General features: G+C 37.2%; 1 long non-coding RNA gene across 1 annotated transcript in view; it reads left to right on the top strand.

Moving 5' to 3' along the window:
• Window positions 1-5,249, top strand: part of LOC142142788 (uncharacterized) — a 30,515-nt gene extending 25,266 nt beyond the window's left edge. The window contains exon 3 of the long non-coding RNA XR_012689331.1: window positions 4,978-5,249. This is a non-coding gene — a long non-coding RNA (uncharacterized LOC142142788). The remainder of the gene's footprint in view (window positions 1-4,977) is intronic.
• The last annotated feature ends 9,226 nt before the right edge of the window (window positions 5,250-14,475 follow it).

Raw genomic sequence — 14,475 nt, 5'->3', positions numbered from 1 at the left:
TAAGTTCCCTACAACACAAACACACAGTATGGTCTATTTTGCTGGGTGGGGTACGGCATATCGATGCCGAGTACCCCGACAACACTTACCCCGATATGATGACTCCAAAGGGCTCCTTCCCGACGATCAGTGATAATGACTACTCTTTAAAGCGACTGCAACCAATCACGATAAAGTAAGAAGCCGGCTCCACTTCATGACGCCATTCACCATGGTGATGGTAATATCGCTGTTGTTAAAGGGGTAATGTAAGTATGCACCCACGTACAATGTAGTTTAGAAAGCCTTCTTATTTTACATGGGTACACTGAAGTAAATGGTATACTGAAGTAAAATTACAAGCATTTTAAAAGTGTCAAAGGCTTTTATTGACAATTACATTAAGTTTATGCAAAGAGTCAATATTTGCAGTGTTGACCCTTTTTTTTGAAGACCTCTGCAATTCGCCCTGGCATGCTGGCAATCAACTTCTGGGCCACATACTGAATGATGGCCGCCCATTCTTGCATAATCAATACTTGGACTTTGTCAGAATTTGTTGGTTTTTGTTTGTCCATCCGCCTCTTGAGGATTGACCACAAGTTCTCTATGGGATTAAAGTCTGGGGAGTTTCCTGGCCATGGACCCAAAATGTTGATGTTTTGATCACCAAGCCACCTAGCTATCACTTTGCCTTATGACAAGGTGCTCCATCATGCTGGAAATGAACAATGCGTTCGTCACCAAACTGTTCTCGGATGGTTGGGAGAAGTTGCTCTTTGAGGATGTTCTGGTACCATTCTTTATTCATGGCTGTGTTCTTAGGCAAAATTGTGAGTGAGCCCACTCGCTTTGTTGAGAAGCAACCCCACACATAAATGGTTGCAGGATGCTTTACTGATGGCATGACACAGGACTGATGGTAGCGCTCATCTTTCCTTCTCTGGACAAGCATTATTCCAGATGCCCCAAGCAATCGGAAAGGGGATTCATCAGAGAAAATGACTGCGAGGATACCACCTTAGCTGGGATGGCAGTTGCCCTCTGTGGGATTCAACTCCGGTAGACAAGAATATATCCAAAATAAGACTTTATTACGACAGCACAACACCACAAGACGTTCACAAGTTACAGGGTAAATGGTAGGATGTAAGCTCCAGCAGCCTCTCGCAGTCAGCACTCCAAAGTAATAATCTCTGTCTCTTTCAAAGACTTATCCTCCCGCAATAATACCACTACCAATTAGCAAAACAGTTATTGTGTTACCCAGCCTGGGTTACTGGCTCACACCGACCCTGTCCTGGTAGAGTTCACTCCAGCGGCAACACGATGCCTGGCCCAGAGTCCTTTTTGCTGATGTCTTGTACACCAGGATCCTCCAAGCTAGAATATCTCCCCTGGCATTCTCCTCTCCCTATATTCTTCCCTGTATACACATGAAGTAGGGTCAAATGTCTCAAATCTCCCCCTTACAGCAGGGACACTTTTGCTGCTAGACATGCTGTCCCTGTTACCTTGATTATACAATAGAATGGCTTAACTCAATTAGCTATTTTGGCTGGACACATTAAATATGGGGTTACAATATTACAGCGGGGAATGTCACTGCACGCTTACATGAAACAATAAGACTTTTGACACATTGTATCAGCAGTGTTACTCATCTGAATCTGTGAGACATTTTAATACAATAACATTTATATTGATACATATTGATATATTTCCCAATGCTATTTCACCCAATATATTACTGTGGAGGCACATTGCATATCATTTAGAAGTTCTAACCTCATTACCTCTCAGATTACCTTTTGACCTAGCTAATTAATATGGGCTGCCAGCTAGTTATCTCAGACATTGTTATGATTACAAACCAAATCTAAGCTGCCCCTCATAACAATGGACATTTGAGACAAATGGTAATGACATTAGCTAATACTAGCAAAATGACTGCTGCTGTCCTGTTATTTTCACAAAGTATGGCAAAAACATTTATATTTATACTACATACAATATTGCAGGTAATAGCAAGGGCAAAATGTACCTAATACCATGAAATAATAATACACATAATACACCGATGCTCTGGTGTATATACTTAGACTGGGCCAAGAATTAAAGAACAATTAAAGTACATTAAACTGTGAGAAACGGGTGATGAATACAAAGTTCTCAGTCCAGTAGCACCCTGTTTCCTCACAATGACTTTACCCCAGTTCTCAGCAGTCCAATCCGTGTACCTTTTGCAGAATATCAGTCTGTCCCTGATGTTTTTACTGGAGAGAAGTGGCTTCTTTGCTGGCCTTCTTGACACCAGGCCATGCTCCAAAAGTCTTTGCCTCACTGTGCGTGCAGATGCACTCACACCTGCCTGCTGCCATTCCTGAGCAAGCTCTGCACTAGTGGTGCCCTGATCCTGCAGCTGAATCAACTTTAGGAGACAGTCGTGGCACTTGCTGGACATTCTTGGTATGAAGTCTTCTTCATACCTATTGAACCTCTTTCCTTGAAGATCTTGATGATCTGATAAATGGTTGATTTAGGTGCAATCTTACTAGCAGCAATATTCTTGCTTGTGATGCCTTTTTTGTGTAAATAATAATAACTGCAGGTGTTTCCTTGCAGATAACCATGGTTAACAGATGAAGAACAATGATTTCAAGCACCACCATCCTTTTAAAGCTTCCAGTCTGTTATTTTAGCTCAATTAGCATGACAGAGTGATCTCCAGCCTTGTCCTCATCAACACTCTCACCTGTGTTAACAAGAGAATCACTGACCTGATGCCATCTGGTCCTTTTGTGGCAGGGCTGAAATGCAGTGGAAATGTTGTTTTTGGGATAAAGTTCATTGTCATGGCAAAGAGGAAATTTAAAATTAATGGCAATTCATCTTATCACTCTTCATCACGTTTTGGAGTATATGCAAATTGCCATAATAAAAACTGAGGCAGCAGACGTTGCGAAAAATAATATTTGTGTCATTCTCAAAACTTTGGCCATAACTACATACAAGCACCACACAAAAGTGTTTTTGCAGACATCGAACCTCTGCTCTATAACTTGGAAATCCTGTGTCTTGGTTGCAACAATATTGCCCTCCCATCAATTAGAGATAAGTTCTGGAAAAGCATTAGACAATTTAACAAAGCATGGAACCCAAATAAAGACAACACTTTTCTTATTTTATATTATGTAGTAAAAATTGTGCCATACAAAAAAGGTCAGATATTATTCACACATAGAGTAACCATAGGCTTTTAGTATCAGTAATGAGCATAAACACAGCTACATATTGTTTCCCCAAACAATGAAAATAGGGACGCTATAAATGCTGACAAAAGCTACAGGTAATAACCATAGCTACAATACAATATACAGCTCAAGACTTAGAAAGAAAAACACTCATGCAAATGTTATTGTACCACCATGTCATAATTAGCACTTCATCTAAGAATAAAATGTTTTTTTTCTAAACCTTTCAACTTGATTTTTTTTTTAAGCAATCAAATAAGCCCACATAATGAACTTTGCAAGAAACTGAATGAAGTATAAAAATAACAGAAATAAAGAAAATGAATATTAATTTTCTCCAGGCCCTATTGTTCGGGGTATTAGATGTTCTACAATACACTTTCTGCCTGATTGTTTAGTACTGTTTATAATAGAATATCTGCTGCCCAACAACATTAGAAAAGTGCAACTCAGTGGCACACTCCCAGGGATTGTTCCCCAGCCTCACATTGCAAGATGTAAGGAAAAAAAGTTTTCTCATAACTTATACCAGTATATATTTCTATACACTTAGATAATAACAAGGAGATAGGCAACACTAATAAGACAATTACCACACGCAGGGTCCTCTAACAAGACAGTGCCATAGGATCCTATATTTGGCCTAAAAACATTGCCTCATGCAGTACCTGTAGTACTCAATAAAGGAAAGAAAATCATATTTTGCATTAATATCTACTTGTGAATGAAACTAGTCTTACTAGTGCTGCCTATGTCTTTGCTGTTTTTTATTTGATTAGTGTGGCTACACTTTTGATAGGCTTTACATATTTGTACTTTTAAACCATGTATTTCTATATACTACCAAAGGCTTTCTGACTTTATTCTACTTCCTTATATACTGTACTGCACGTTTTATAACCTAACATGTTATGATGTTTTGCACACATTTTTGACAGTGTTATTTGCTGCAGAAAGCTGTGCACATTCTCCGTTGTCTTATTTCATTTTTTGCTCATTAAATGACTCTGTTAATATTTATACAGTATATTGAGTAATTTCGCCAGTAAGAGATAAGTATATATAGTATATAGAACTTGAATATCACTATCATATTCTTATATTCAATATATACTTTAAAGAGAGCTGTGTATTCTTCAAAGAAAAGTCTATACAATATTCTGCTCCATTATGCACTGTCCATAACTTATTCATTTACCAGCATGTATAAATAATATTAGAGAGTGTCCTTTTGAATGTTGTGATATTGTCCTATTCTCCAAGTTTTCAGTTATACTGTTCATTGTAAGCTGACCAAATTCTATATATTTTAACTATGAAACCATATGAAACACTTAGAATTGAGGATTCAATAATACAGTGAGAAGAGAATGATAAAACAATAGTGTTTTATTCATCAGTTCCTAAAATATTTATAGAATAACATTTGGCTACATTTTGAAAAAATCATTTTACCAACACATTGCAAGAGTTATTTTTGTTGCTAAGCAACACAATGTTAAAAATTGAGAACGTCTTGTTTGTTATAGTATTTGCAGTGTCTGATGCAAACAGAATTTTAGTTAGTTTAGAACATTTTTGTTTGTGACATCTCAGATGATTGTTTGATTATTTTATTTGTGAGATATGTGTTGCTGTAGTTTTCCGTAAGAAAATCACTTACCAATGTGACTGAGTTATAAGATTATCACATGTTTACAGCTGCACAATGATATGTGGCTCAATATTTATCTCTTCCATGCAGGAAACCTTATGGTGATAAATGCAGCAAATTTACTATTACTTAAGTTTTAAAGAGTTTCTGATGAAGCAGTACAGAGATTGACCATGACCTTCATGGCTCCTGGAAATGTTAAGCACATTATAGGTTTTGAAGAAATAGCTGTATCTGAAAAGTTGGGCATATTTTTTTTTCTGTATTTGTTATTATCATATGCATGCAAAGTACATTAGCATTTTGTAAGCTATGTGCATTTCAACAATGTGTGCCTTGCTGAAATTTCCAGCAAATAAATAAACTACTACAACTACTACTACCACTACCATTATTACTACTATTACTACGAATAATAATAATTATTATTATTATTGTTATTATTACAAGTTGTTAGTGTTGTCTCTTACGATTACTAACCAGTAAAACAAGAAATTAAATCAAGGTAAGCAGGTCGAACAGTACATAATCAGCTGGACAAGATTGCAGTCATTAAACAAGCAAGGGCCACAAACAAGTTAGGAAGAGTCAAACCTGTAAACAATGCCACAACAATAGAGGGAAATAGAGGAGCACCAGCCCTGGATTTATAGAGGCATTCTGGGTGCCACTGTACACAGGAATCTGGCTGCTTGCCAGCATGGTGCTATGCATATATACGTGAGTGTACAGTTGTGCCATGACAGGGGCATGGAACACATGTATCTGCTGTCAAATGTTTTTAGACTGTCTGATGATGTTTCTTGTAGTGTTTCAGACTAATAGTGGACATTTGTTGGAGGTATGGTTGATGAACAAAAATTAATTGACTGAGGTTGGGATTTAGAAGGAAGATTGATATATTGATATAATGTACTGATCAATACCTGTACATTGTTAAATATGAAGAATATTAATGCTATCTATATTTGTAAAGTTCCTAGTGACATAATTAACTATGTAATTTGCCATTTGATTACATAAATGGTGTCATCAAAAAATTTGGGAGTCAATTTAATGTACAAAATAAATTTAATGTTCACCAATAACATCACTAGGTCCACCACTCTAGCAAAGCTACTTGTGGTCTTTGCCTTTAGCCTTAATGTGTTCACCAGTACTAAGGTACCCACAGGTCCTCTAAATGTACCTATAGTTGCTTACCAACATGGCTACAACTGACCACCAACAACAGTGTGAAAGAGATCAGATATGTCATGTAATATACAATAGACAAATGGTACAAAATCAGCGGGGGAAAATCAAAGTCAAAGCATACACGGAGGTCGAGGCAGGTAGTAAGGAAATATGGTCAGGAAAAAACTGATGGTAAGAAACAATAAATTCAATCAAAAGAAGCTCATCCAGGTTGGAAAACAAAACCTTTAATGTGAACCTTAGTGATGCCAGGCATGGAGCATCAATTAAAGTGCAGGCCACTTTAAGGTGAAAGGTGACATGCCCACCTGGACACCCACGGTTACACATGATACAAACAATTCTTTAAGTTCTGTAAGTTGCGTGGTGGGGCCTCCATGGCTTGGATTTGTTTTTCCAGGTCACCCCACAGATACTCGATCGGATTGAAATCTTAGGAATTTGGAGACCAATTCAAGATACTGAAGTCCTTGTCATGTTCCTCACACTATTCCTGAACATATTTTGCTGAAAGAGACCATTGCCATTAGGGAATACCATTGCCATGAAGGGGTATACTTGGTCTGCAACAATGTGTAGGTAGGTGGTATGTGTCAAAGTAACATTCATTAACATTCACATGAATGCCAGGACCCAATGTTTTCCAGCAGAATTTTGCCCAGAGTATCACACTGCCTCCTCCGGCTTTTTTTCTTCCCATAGTGCATATTGATGTCATCTCTTCCCCAGGTAAACTATGTACACGCTTCCGGCTGTCCACATGATGTAAAAGAAAAAGTCATTCATCAGAGCAGGTGGTAAATGTACCAAGGTATGATTTTTTCAGTGTTTTAAAATCGCAGCAAATCGCAGGTGTTAACCCGCGATTTTAGTCCAAAAGTTATCAAACGTATCAAGTTGCGATTTTTACCCTGATCTTCAAAATTGCTGGTCATCTCTGGCGATTTGCTGCGATGTCAAACACTCCTGTGTTTAGCTCACTCTCTTGTGTTGTCCTTATCTAGCTGTGAGATTAGTAAACACATCACTGTTACATTGTCCTGCCTACAGAGCCGGAGGTCCTGGCAGCTGCCCAAACTGTTAAAAATAGATAAAAGTTTAAATAATAAAAGGCCTGGGGTTGGCAGCACAAGGGTTAATAGTGAATAGAGAATAGAGGGGGGGCCCCACGCTTTTTATTTTTTAACTTTTATTTATTTTTATCAGTTTTGACAGCTGTCGGGACTTCCGGCTCTATAGCAGGACAGTGTAACAATGATGTTTTTACTGAACACACTGCTAGAATGCAGCATGTTGTATCTAGCGTGTTTAATAGCAAACTCGGGAGAGCTTGCTAAATCACAGCTTCATACATTTCAGACTTGTATAGCTAGAGTGGCAAACAATCGGGAGTTTGATCTCTATCGATTTTGGAAATAGCGATTTTGACAGAAACACAACTCTGGCGATTTTAAATGAAATCTCAGGTTCATTTACCCCCAGGTCACTTTCTTCAGTTGCTTCATGGTCCAAATCTGGCACTCATGTGTCCTTTGTAAGTGCTTTTGGCGGTGTACATGGATCAGCATGGACACTCTGACATGTCTGCAGCTAATGTTAATCTTAAAATCAGCAAAATAACAACAAAAATGAAATAGTCAATTTAAAACTACTGAGTACACTTATAACCCTATATATCTCCTAAATATAAATTCTTTATTTTGCAAAAGAATGTCTGAATACAAGACAAAAGATTAGTCAAATAGCTACAATTAAACATATTAAAGGCATATAAAAAAGATAAATAATATTTATATTTCCTTGATAGTAATTAATTCATAATATTTTAGTAGCACATTAATAAATATTGCAGAACATTTGCATTTTAATAATATTGAACAATTAATTAAACATAAAAGAAAATAGAAGGGGAAGGGAAAAACATTAGGAAAGGAGGAGGAGGGGGTGGGGAAGGGGTACTAAGTGCTCATATTTTCATAATGTAACATATGAATTATTAAGAGAAAAGTAATAATTATAGAATAAGAAATTATAGGATTTCCTTGACTTTACATCTGAGGCTTGTAAGTGATCTAGAGGTTGTTAGAATTATATGTTATGAGAGGAGGTTTCAGGAAAACTAGACACTGACACATTGCAGGTTAAAATAACAAGCTATTAGTCTGTTCCAATAGTCTGGGAGAGATGTGTGAAAAATGACTTAAACTTCATTGATTCTGTAAACTCTAACCAGCTGAAACAGGTGGCTGTGAAAGTTGCATGTTTATCATTGGCAGAAAAGATAATGTCATCCATGGACATGTAAAAGTCCACGGAATTGAGTCATTTTCTAATTGAGTCTGGGGACTTTTATTTCCAATGCACTGGGTTGACAGCTCTGGCAGCATTATTCAAATGCTTTAGTAATGATTTTTTTATATTGGGAAATTGGGATAGTAGTATGGGAGATTATCCAGAAGCATGGATCCCTAGGAACCTTATGTCCAACTATAATCTCTTAGAGTCTTAATATTTCTTTCCAAAAATTTTATATGTGCAGACATTTCTGCCCTATATGGAAAATGTTCCAGGGGCCTTTTTACATCTCCAACAGGTAGGCGGCATTTGTGGGTGATATTTGTGTAGAGAAGAGGAACATCTATACTATCTAGGTAAAAACTTGTATTGTGTTTCCACCATCAAGATATTTAACTAGCAACTGTGAATAGCTTAGTATATTTTGGGCCAAGTAGATGTATATGTGTCGCTTAATCTCTGTCCCAATGACTAACAAAGGAATTTGCGGATTCAGATAACTTTTCCATTAAGATCTTATATATTCTAGAAATTACTTGATTAGGGCTAACTTTGGATAAGCACATAGTCTCAAAGAGAGACAGATCTCTACCTAATGTACTAAATGGTCCAATCGAACTAATGTAGTGTTTCACCTGCAAATATCTCCAGTGTTTTGATTCAGGTATTGAGCATGTTCCTGAAAGGAGCATAGTCTCTTCTTAACCATCAGTTGGCCCAATCTATCAATCTCTGCCTGAGACCACCCTCTGAATGATATCTCGACTAGGCCAGGGAGATGTCAGTATTAGAGACAATGGGGGATAGAGGAGATGGAAATGCAGATATGCTTTCTTTATATTGAAGCTTTTTCCAAGTCTTTAGAGTTGGACCAACAGTGGGGTGGACAATTCTGGGAACTTTCTGGGAACACTAATAGTGTTAGTGTTGTTTTTTCTGTTTTTCATAAATCCTCCTATTACATATGAGAAACAGTACGAATATTAGTATTTATATATATATTATTTTCAGTTTAACCTGAATAGGATATATACAGCGCCTGATTTATTCTTTAATTATTATATTGAACTGTGATTTTAAGCCTCATGGAACAGATTCACAAGTGACGGGGTTGTAGTATCAGCCTTGGCCTAGTCTTGAACCTTCTCTGGATTGTTGATTTTACTACAGTGGGTGGAATGGATCCAAGTGTCTCTTTCTGCTATTTTCAGGGATGTCGTACAGGTCATCAACACTTGATACAGCCCTTCCCACCTTTCTCTTAAACAACCTGAGCATAGGAAATTGCAGATCATAACATATTCCCCAGATTACAGTTAGTGCCTGGCATATCAGGAGAGAGTATTTTGAAATTCCTTTGTTGCTGTCTCAACTGTTTGCTCATCTTTATTAGATATTGAACAGTCACTTCATTGTTGCATTTTAAATCATCAAGTGAGGTTGTCTGCCAAAATGTATTTCAAAAGATGACAAGTTAAGAAGAAGTGGTCTAGGAGTGGTTCTATGGTTCTATTGTTGTGAAGTACTAGTGGCAGTGCTTTAGGCCACACCAATGCAGTTTCAGCCATCACTCTACATAATTTTTTTCTGATTGTACCATTGACTCTCTACTTTCCCACTGGCTTGTGGCCTTTAGGGCGTGTGTAACTTACTAGCAATACCTATGATCTTGCACATAACCTGCAAGACATCCCCAATCAAATGTGCACCCTGACCACTTTCAATGATTTTGGGTATACCAAACCTAAATTATTTTCTTTGCAGTGAAAACAGCAGTATTAGAAGCAGCTGGATAAGCCTCTACAAATGTTAGCGAAAACATTAATACATACTAATAAAAACATGAGATTCCTGCATTGTGACAATTGGATGAAGTCGATTTGTATGACCTGGAAAGGTCTATCTGTAGGAGGATTGTGGGATGGCTCTGTTGGTATTGCTCTTCCCGTATTCTTTTTCAGATAAGTAAGACAAGACATTGCCTTATTACTAGCCTGTGAAGAGAAGTCCGCTGCACACCAATATGCTATTACCAATTTGCACTTCCCTCCTTACCCAGGTAAGTCAGACCATGTGCCGCCTCTGCTAGGCCTGGAATATATGCCTTGGGAACTTTTGGCCTACCTTGTGCATCTTTCCAGAGTCCAGAAGACTTAACAACATCACTTTGACTTCCAGACAGCCTTCTCCTGTAGGGGACATAAATCCTGCATTCCTATTAATTTCTGTACACTGAGGGCTTTGAAAATCATTCATTTGGTTTCATTTGTTTTTATGAGTGAGCCTGCTGCTCTCTTAGCAGCCTCATCTCTTCTGTCATTACCAAGTGATATGGAGTCCCTGTCGGATGTGTGTGCTTTACACTCACTTTAAAATCACAGAATGGGGTCAATGACTGCTAAGGAACATGGTGCCTAAAATTCATCAACACTCTGCTGATTCCATAGCTAAAGAGTTTCGAACTTCCACTGGAATTAATGTAAGCATAAAAACTGTGCGGAGAAAGTGAAATGAATTGGATTTCCATGGCCGAGCAGCTGAATGCAAAACTGGACTGTGGAAACTTGTTCTGTGAAGTGACAAATCACGCTTCTCTGTTTGGCAGTCAGATGGGTGACTGTGGGTTTCGTGGATGCTGAGAGACCGTTACCTGCCTGACTGTAACTGTGAAGTTTGGTGGAGGAGGAATATTGGTATTCAGAGTTTGGGCTAGACCCCTTATCTCCAGTGAAGGGTAATCTTAATGCTTCAGCATACCAAGTCATTTTGAACATGGCTATGCTTACAACTTTGTGGAAACAGTTAAGGGAAGACCCTTTTCTATTCCAACATGACTGTGCCCAAGTGCACAAAGCAAAGACTACAAAGACATGGTTTTAGGAGTTCCGTGTGGAAGACTGGTCTGCACAGAGCCCTGACCTCAACCCCATCAAACACCTTTAAGGATGAACTGGAACGGAGATTGTGAGCCAGGGCTTCTTGTCCAACATCATTGCATGACCTTATAAATGCTCTACAGAATGAATGAGCTGGAATTACCACAGAAACACCCCAATATATTGTGGAAAGCCTTCCAAAAAGCCTGTTATCGCTGCAAAAGGGGGACCATATTAAAGTATATGTTTTTGAAAACAATGTCATTACGGTCCCTGCTGGTGTACTGGTCAAGTGTTCAAATACTTTTGTTCATATAGTGTATGTACTCTACTATATATTATAGTATACTATATTTTAATCGCTTGGCCAGATGGTACTATTAACTGTTTGCTTTGTGTACCAATACAAATACATTACACCAGACAGTATTATTAACCATCTTTGTTGCGTGCTTATACAAACTAGTTTCTTTGCTACACCCCACAATCACAAATACACTTTGCTAGTAAAATTTCCTATTGTTGGCAACTTTCTTTCCTAAATACATTTAACAATGTACTTTACTATATAATAACACAACAGAACCTATTATATATATATCTCTATATTTAAATCTGTGGCAGTATAGAAATGTAACATGCAAACAAATGCTGTGCATAGCAAAATAGGACTATGTAAAACAATATTACCTTCATTCCTTTAGGTTCACTCCAGCACCTCTGATGGACTCTCAAAGCAGGAATTCAGCTTATCAACACAAGATGTTAAGTAAAGTAAAGAACGATACTCGTTCTTACTTTATGTGATTTGTCGTTCATCCTTTCTTGATAAACTGAATGCCATAGGTCTGCAAGTCCTAGAGTAGTGTGAAGTCTGCTCAGGGCCCCCAACTGTTAAGTCCATGTTTTTTGGTTACAACAAAGATTCTCAGTTGCGGTCGCTAAACACATACGCATGCGCTAGTTACACTAACACAAGCTTCTATGAGAACGCTCTGGTTTCCAAAGCCAGAGGTGATCAATTTATACACAGTATAGTTGTAAACGGTACTGACATCACATACAGTAGATACACTGTCACAGTATTAAGGTATTCATTCCTAGGTCGAAGGGTCTTGACCTCCCAAGAACTTGACATGGCATTGATGAATTCCTTTGGTCATTGTTCCTTGAGATTGCCTGGTGTCCTTCTTCAGATTCCTGCCTCTAGACCTGTACAAACTGTTTTTATGATCCCTGTGAACTGGCTATTTGCTGTATGAAAAACTGATATTATTAATAAATAGCTTTCTTAAGGTACCTTTTTAATAGATAGTTTTACCACCATCAGACGGGAGTTGTCGCAGTCTTTAGTCACTCCAACAAATTAGCCCAATATAAACTATCTGTAGCAGACTTCATCAACATAAACTATCTAATAAAAAGTTCTTATTTGCACTATGGAGTGTCTCCGTTCCTTACTTAATGTTTTAGATCTTTAGTCCAAAGCAAAGAATGGACAATTACAAGGGCAATGTAAATTTATTTTGCTACCGTATGTCTTACTGAGCATACAATAAAAAGAGTTAGTGTGTTTGGCAAGGAAAAAAGTAACTGCAGCTGATAGCGGTGCTGGCTGTTTACACATAAGCTAATAGCAAATATAGCTGCAGGAGACCAAATGGATGCATTGCTTTCTTTCGGGATATTAAGTATTGCAATAAACAATGTTTTATTATATTGCAATTAGTGACAGAATTGCTGGCCCCATGCCATCATTGCTGGCATAGATAAACTAAGGTTGATTTTGTCCCACATAAAATAATTGATTTGTTACGTGTGGTACAATTCATTTTAGTCCATTGTGTGTCTTGTTCAGAAAAGGTTAGGAATCAATAATTTATTAAGGAAATGTCAAGTTATTAGGAAGCGTATTTTCTCCTTGTCTTGCTTGAGTTATTTAAATAGATGGTTGTACTCTTTGATCGATAATCTTTTTGGCCTCAGTTACACATTTTTTCCCTGTATGGTTTTCACATGGTGCCAAAATGCATCATTGTAATTTTGTCCTTTTAAAGAAAGCGGAAAACTAATTTAATATATGAGAGTTAAATAATCAGTAGTGAGCTTTCAAGTTTAGAACATAGTAGAGTAGTTAGTAAAAATGATAATGAATAAATTAGCAAGCTGAAGGAATTATATTATGTAGTGTGAAAACATTCATATAATGATTGCAAACAGTAGTGGTGATGCACGGGCAGGAGCATTTCTGTGAAATGTTATTTGTGTAATGACTAAGGTTTTTTAGGATAAGGTACAAAACAGAAGATTATTACTACAGTTGTTTTTAGAACAAAAAAACAATAACATTTATTTAATTGAATAGTTGGTAACTTTGTTGCTGCTAATAAATCACACTTTGGGGTATATTTACTAAACTGCGGGTTTGAAAAAGTGGAGATGTTGCCTATAGCAACAAATCAGATTCTAGCTGTCATTTTATAGAATGCACTAAAAAAATGATAACTAGAGTCTGGTTGCTATAGGCAGCATCGCCCCTTTTCCTAAACCGCAAATTAGTAAATATACCCACTTGTCTAAAACATTAAAGAGGCTAAAGCATGATTTTCTGAATTAGTGATTTAATGGTGATTTTAAAATAACTGAATGCATTAAACGGAAGATTTTCAAACCTCTGAAGAAAATTGACAAACATTGCAAAATCAATCAAATCACTGATGTCTGCAGTGGTTATTATAGAACAGGAGCTGTCCATGAAATATAGATTTAGAAAATTGCCATTGAAATTGCCAAAATAAAATCCCTGGTTTCAGACACTCAGGTTTACATCAAAACCAGTGAGATAAAAAAAAATATTTTATGCATGTACAAAGCTTTTCACATCATTTCTATGTGATGTTGAATACTTTTGTGTCAAAAAAGACAAAAGTATTATAGGAGTGATATCTTTATTGGCTAACCAAAATACATTTTTATATTTGCTAGCTTTCAGAGCACAGAGGCCCCCCTTCATCAGGCAAGTTTACAAAAGAATGTCTGAGAAAATGGCACAATATTTAAGAGATGCTACATCAATTTATACAGGGGGGGGGGGTACATCATAAAGATAAGCTAAGATAAGCACATTTATTTCAATAGACCCGTTCATTTCAATTGATTTTCCATGTGCTGCACACATATAGGACATCATATTAAAATTAAGGGGAATAATTCAGCTACT

Source organism: Mixophyes fleayi, chromosome 3 (assembly GCF_038048845.1).
Source record: "Mixophyes fleayi isolate aMixFle1 chromosome 3, aMixFle1.hap1, whole genome shotgun sequence".
In the NCBI taxonomy this organism is placed as follows: Eukaryota; Metazoa; Chordata; class Amphibia; order Anura; family Limnodynastidae; genus Mixophyes; species Mixophyes fleayi.
Note: the sequence above shows the minus strand (reverse complement) of the source record. Positions and strands in the feature narration are given on the sequence as shown.